The sequence below is a fragment of the Bubalus kerabau genome, chromosome 3, assembly GCF_029407905.1.
Source record: "Bubalus kerabau isolate K-KA32 ecotype Philippines breed swamp buffalo chromosome 3, PCC_UOA_SB_1v2, whole genome shotgun sequence".
In the NCBI taxonomy this organism is placed as follows: Eukaryota; Metazoa; Chordata; class Mammalia; order Artiodactyla; family Bovidae; genus Bubalus; species Bubalus kerabau.
The window spans coordinates 95,255,855-95,262,502 of NC_073626.1; the positions used below are offsets into that span (position 1 = coordinate 95,255,855).

The 6,648-nt window shown below is 37.9% G+C and overlaps 1 non-coding gene across 1 annotated transcript; it reads right to left on the bottom strand.

Moving 5' to 3' along the window:
- Positions 1 to 2,787: 2,787 nt before the first annotated feature.
- TRNAC-ACA (transfer RNA cysteine (anticodon ACA)) lies at positions 2,788 to 2,859 on the bottom strand. The gene has a single exon. It is a non-coding gene; the product is annotated as a tRNA-Cys (tRNA).
- Between the last annotated feature and the right edge of the window lie 3,789 nt (positions 2,860 to 6,648).

Consider the following 6,648-nt stretch of genomic DNA (forward strand, 5'->3'; position numbering starts at 1 on the left):
CCACATATAAGGGTTGTCTGCCGGAGTCCAGCTCCAGCAGCCAGGGAATCAGCCTGAAGGGGTGAGTGGTGTCCGTGGATGATGATGTAGCCTCTGACTCATAGTAGGCAACTACATGTTTATTTCAAGCCTCAGGTTTTCTTTTATACTTTGACAAAAGCATTAGGCCAGAGGTTTGACATTTTAGTTTTCCCCACCCAGATTTATTGTCTCCAGAAATCATTGTTGTCCTACAAACAGAGTTCCTGCTTTAGCAATTCTCTCAGAATCAGCTTTACTATCTATTATCTACTTTCTCTTATGTGTCCTATACTTAACTTGTGATTACACTGTAACTCATGCCACATTCCTCAGTTTATTTCTTATCTTTCTAAATCCTGTTTGCCCCTAGCATTTTAAGATCACTATCTCCTAAAAAGGCTTCTAGCTATTCTTAATTATTCCTAAACCCTAAACTCAGCAAACTTCTTTTGCCATAAACATTCCCCTCACAAACAGGTCTCAGATAACAATCCTTCCCATGGCCTCAAGCTGCGGCCTATGTGCTCATCCTGGAACATTCTTTGTAAAGATCCTTGAACAAATGTCAAAGGTTACTTTATAGATTATTTTCTGGGCACAAATGCAGAAGGCTTTGTGCTTTCTCATGCTTCTCTCAAGCACCTTAATATTCTTTCCAGCCAACTCAACCAAAGAAAGGAAAGAACAAGTCAGAATCACAAGGCCTAACTCCTTCATCCCGGGACCGTGCCTGCAAGATGAGGAGAGGGGGTTGGGGCCATGCCTCCATTTTGTCAGTAATGCCTAACGTGGCTCCCAACAGGTGTCATACAATATTTCTCCTTCTATGTATGACTTACTTCACTTAGTATGACACTCTATAGGTCCATCTGTGTTGCTGCAAATGACATTATTTCATTCTTTTTAAAATAGAAAATGACTGAGTAATAGTCCATTGTGTATTATACACAACGTCTTTATCCATTCCTGTGTCAGTGGGCATTTAGGTTGCTTCCATGTTTTGGCTGTTGTAAACAGTACTGCAGTGAACATTGGGGTGCATGTATCCTTTTGAATCATGTTTTTCTCTGGATATATGCCCAGGAGTGGGATTGCAGGGTCATATGGTAGCTTTTTTTTTTTTTTTTTTTAAGAAACTTACATACTGTTCTCCATACTGGCTGTACTGATTTAAATTCCCACCATCAGTGTATGGGGGGTTCCCTACCCTACATCCTCTCTAGCATTTATTGCTTGTGGATTTTTTGATGATAGCCATTCTGGCTGGTGTGATGTGATATCCTGTTATAGTTTTGATTTCCATTTTTCTAATAATTAGTTATTATTTCATGTACCTCTTGGCAATTTGTATGTCATCTTTGGAGAAATGTCTATTTAGGTCTTCTGCCCATTTGTTGATTTGGTTGTTTGTGTTGATGCTTTAAGCATCATGAGCTATTTGTAAATTTTTGAGACTAATCACTTTTGGTCACATCATTTGCAAATATTTTCTCCCATTCTAAGGGTTGTCGTTTCATTTTGTTTTCTTTGCTGTGCAAACAAAAGCTTTTGAGTTTAAGCAAGTCCCATTTTTTTCTTTTTGTTTTTATTTCCATTATTCTGGGAGAGGAATAGAAAAAGATATTGCTGCAATTTATGAGTGTTCTGCCTAAGTTTTCCTCTAGGTGTAAATTCATTGGTGATCCCTAGTAGTTTTCTGGTAGCATTTTTAGGATGTCCTATGTGTAATATCATGTAATCTGCAAACAGTGATGGTTTTCTTTCTTTTCCAATTTGATTTCCTTTTATTTCTTTTTCTTTTCTGATGGCCATGCTAAGACTTCCAAACTGTGTTGAATGAAAGTGGCGAGAGTGGACATCCTTCTTGTTCCTGATTTTGGTGGAAATGCTTTCAGTTTTTCATCATTGAGAATGATGTTTCCTGTGGGTTTGTCACATACAGCACTTATAATGTTGAGGTAGGTTTCCTCTTTGCCAACATTCTGATGAATTTTTATCATAAATGGGTGTTGAATTTGGTCAGTAGCTTTTTCTGCATCTGTTGAGAAGAATATATGATTTTCATTCTTCAATTTATAGTATGATATATCATGTTGATTTTGCATATATCAATGTGATGTATCATACATGCATCCCTATGATAAATCCCATTTGATCATGGTATAAGATCCTTTTAATATGTTGTTGGATTCAGTCGTCTATTATTTTGTTGAGTATTTTTGCCTCTATTTTTGCTCAATGATATTGGCCTGTAATTTTCTTTTTCCTTTTTCTTTTCTGGTATCTCTGTCTAGTTTTTGGTATCAGGGTGATACCTCATAGAATGAGTTTGGGAATGTTGCTTCCTCAGCAGTTTTTTGTGAAGAATTTCAGAAGGAAGTTGTTAACTCTTCTCTAAATGACTAATAGAATTGGCCCATGAAGCTGTTTGCTTGTGGACTTTTGTTTGGAAGATTTTTAATCAGGTTCAGTTTCAGTACTTGTGATTGTTCTGTTTATATTTTCTATTGCTTCCTAATTCAAACTTTGTAAGGTGTTTGTCCATTTGTAAGGTTGTACCTTTGTAAGTATTTGTGCATTTCTTCTAGTTTACCCATTTTGTTGGCATATAGTTGCTTGTGATGGTCTCGTGAAGTGAAGTGAAGTTGCTCAGTCATGTCCGACTCTTTGCGACCCCATGAACTGTAGCCTACCAGGCTCCTCCATCCATGGGATTTTCCAGGCAAGAGTACTGGAGTGGGTTGCCATTGCCTTCTCCAGAGGATCTTCCCCACCCAGGGATCGAACCCAGGTCTCCTGCATTGTAGGCAGACGCTTTACCATCTGAGCCACCAGGGAAGTCTTATGATCCTTCATATTTCTTTGGCATCATGTTTAACTTTCTTTTCATTTCCAATTTTACTGATTTGAGTCCTCATCTTTTTTTTCTTGGTGAATCTGGATAAAAAGTTTTTAACAATTGTTTATCTCTTCAAAGAATCAACTTTTACTCTCTTGATCTTTGCTATTGTTGTTTTTATCTCTATTTGATTTATTCCTGCTCTGATCTTTTAAATTTCTTTCTACTAACTTTGGTTTTTTTTTTTCTTTCTTTCTCTAGTTGTTTTAGGTGTAAAGTTAGATTCTTTATTTGATATTTTTCTTATTTACTGAGTTAAGATTTTATTCCTATAAGCTTCCCTCTTAGATCTTGTTTTGCTGTGTCCCATATATGGGTTTTGGATTGTTGTTTTCATTTATCTCTTAGTATTTTTTAAATTTCTTCTTTGATTTTTTTTTTTAGTGATCCATTGGTTATTTAGCAACATATGCTTTAGCCTCTATATATCTGTGTTTTTTTGTAGTTTTCCCCCCATAATTGATTTCTAATCTTACAGCATTGTAGTCAAAAATATGCTTGATATAATTTCAATTTTTAAAAATTTACTGAGGTTTAGTTTGTGACCCCAGATGTGATCTATTCTGGAGAATGTTCCATGTGCACTTCAGAAGAAAGTACATTCTGCTGCTTTTAGATGGAATGTCCTATAAATATTAATTAAGACTGTCCAGGATAACATATCATTTAATTTTCTATCTGGTTTATCTGTTCATTGATGAAATTGGTGTGTTAAAGTCCTTCACTGTTACTGTGTTAATATCAGTTTCCCCTTTTATTGATGTTAGCATTTGCTTTGTATGTTGACATGCTCATATATTGGGTGCATACATACCATCATTATATCTTCTTGGATTGATCCTTTGATTGTTGCATGCATGTGTACTGACTCGCTTCAGTTGTGTCCAACTCTGTGTGACCCAATGGACTGTAGGCTGCCAGACTCCTCTGTCCAAGGGATTCTTTAGGCAAGAATACCGGAGTGGGTAGCTATACCCTCCTCCAGGATCTTCCTGACCCAGGGTTTGAATCTGCATCTCTTTTGTCTGCTGCATTGGCAGGCAGGTTCCTTAACACTAGTGCCACCTGTTCTTTACTTGTCTTTTGTTAACGGTCTATTTTAGCATCTGTTTTGTCTTATATGAGTATTACTTCAGTGTTCTTTTGATGTCAGTTTTCATGGAATATCTTTTTGGATCCTGTCACCTTCAGTGTGTTGTTCAATCATGTCCAACTATTTGTGACCCCATGGACTGCAGCATGCCACGCTTCCCTGTCCTTCACTATCTCCCAGAGTTTGCTCAAACTCACATCCATTGAGTTGGTATTGCCATCCAACCATCTTGTCTTCTGTTGCCCCCTTTTCCTGCCTTCAGTCTTTTCCAGCATCAGAGTCTTTTCCAGTGAGTCGGCTCTTCATGCAGGTGGCCAAAGTATTGGAGCTTCAGCTTCAGCGCCAGTCATTCCAATGAATATTCAGGGTTGAGTTCCTTTAGGGTTGACTGGTTTGATCTCCTCTCTGTCCAAGGGACTCTCAAGAGTCTTATCCAGCAGAGTTTGAAAGCATCAGTTCTGCTGTGCTCAGCCTTTATGGTCCAACTCTCACATCTGTATAAGACTACTAGAAAAACCAAAGCTTTGACTATGTGGCCTTTGTGGGCAAAGTATGTCTCTGCTTTTTAACATGCTGTCTAGGTTTGTCATAGCTTTACTTCCAAGGAGCAAGCGTCTTTTAGTTTTATGGCTGCGGTCACCATCCACACTGATTTTGAAGTCTGAGAAAATAAAGTCTGTCACTGTTTCCATTGTTTTCCCATCTATTTGCCATAAAGTGATGGGACTAGATGCCATGATCTTTGTTTTTTGAATATTGAGTTTTAAGCCAGCTTTTTTACTGTGCTCTTTCACCTCCATCAAGAGGCTCTTTAGTTCCTCTTTGTTTTCTGCCATTAACATGGTGTCCTCTGCATGTCTGAGGTTATTGATATTTCTCCCGCAATCTTGATCCCAGCTTGTACTTCATTCAGCCTGGAATTTCACATGATGTACTCTGCATGTAAGTTAAATAAGCAGGGTGATGATGTACAGCTTTGATGTACTCCTATCCTAATTTTGAACCAGTCCATTGTTCTATGTTCAGTTCTATTTGTTTTTTTCTTGACCTGCATACAGGTTTCTCAGGAGACAGGTAAGGTGATCTGATCTTCCCTCTCTTTAAGAATTTTCCACATTTTGTTGTGATCTACATAGTCAAAGGCTTTAGCATAGTCAATGAAGCAGAAGTAAATGTTTTTCTGAATTTCTCTTGCTTTTTCTGTACTCCAACAGCTGTTGGCCTCTGCCTTTTCTAAATCCAGCTTGTGCTACTGGAAGTTCTCAGTTCACATACTGTTGAAGCCTAGCTTGAAGGATTTTGAGCATTATCTTGTTAGCACATGAATGAACACAGCAGTGTGGTAGTTTGAACATTCACTGGCTTTGCCCTTCTTTGGGATTTGGAATAAAAGCTGACTTTTTTCAGTCCTGTTGTCACTGCTGAGTTTTCTAAATTTGCTGGCATATTGAGTGCAGCACTTTCACAGCATCATCTTTTAGGATTTGAAGTATTTCAGCTGGAATTCCATCACCTCCACTAGTTGTGTTTGTAGTAATGCTTCCAAAGTCCCACTTGACTTCATACTCCAGGATATCTTGTCTAGGTGAGTGACCATACCATAGTGGTTATCCAGGTCATTAATATCTTTTTTGTTAAGTTTTGTGTATTCATGCAACCTCTTCTTAATCTCTTTTGCTTCTGTTCGGTCCATACTGTTTCTGTCCTTTATTGTGCCCATCTTTGCATGAAAGGATCCCTTGGACACTGATTTTCTTGAGATCTCTATGCTTTCCTATTTTATTTTTTCCCTCCTTTTCTTTGAATTGTTTATTTAAGAATGCCTTCTTATCTCTCCTTGCTATTCTTTGGAACTCTGCATTCAGATGGGTATATCTTTCCTTTTCTCCTTTGTCTTTCACTGCTCTACTTTTTTCAGCTATTTGTAATGCATCCTCAGACAACCTTTTTGCCTTATTGCATTTCTTTTTCTTTTTTTAAAATTTATTTTATTTTAATTGGAGGCTAATTACTTAACAATATTGTGGTGGTTTATGCCATACATTGGTGTGAATCAGCCATGGCTGTACATGTGTCCCCTATCCTGAACCCCCTTCCCATCTCCCTCCACATGCCATCTCTCTGGGTTGTCCCAGTGCACTGACTTTGAGTGCCCTGTTTGATGCATCGTTGTTGGAGTGGTCATCTATTTCACATATGGTAATATATATGTTTCAATGCTATTCTCTCAAATCATCCCACCCTCGCCTTTTCCTACAGAGTCCAAAAGTCTGTTTTTTATATCTGTGTCTTTTGGTGTCTTGCATATAGGGTCATCATTACCATCTCTCTAAATTCCATGTATATGTGTTAATATACTGTATTGGTGCTTTTCTTTCTGACTTACTTCACTGTGTATAATAGGCTCCAGTTTCATCCACCTCATTAGAACTGACTCAAATGCTTTCTTTTTAATAGCTGAGTAATATTCCATTGTGTATATGTACCACAACTTTCTTATCCATTTGTCTGCGGATGGACATCTAGGTTGCTTCCATGTCCTAGCTATTGTAAACAGTGCTGCGGTGAACATTGTAGGTACATGTGTCTCTTTCAGTTCTGGTTTCCTTGGTGTATATGCCCAGCAGTGGGATTT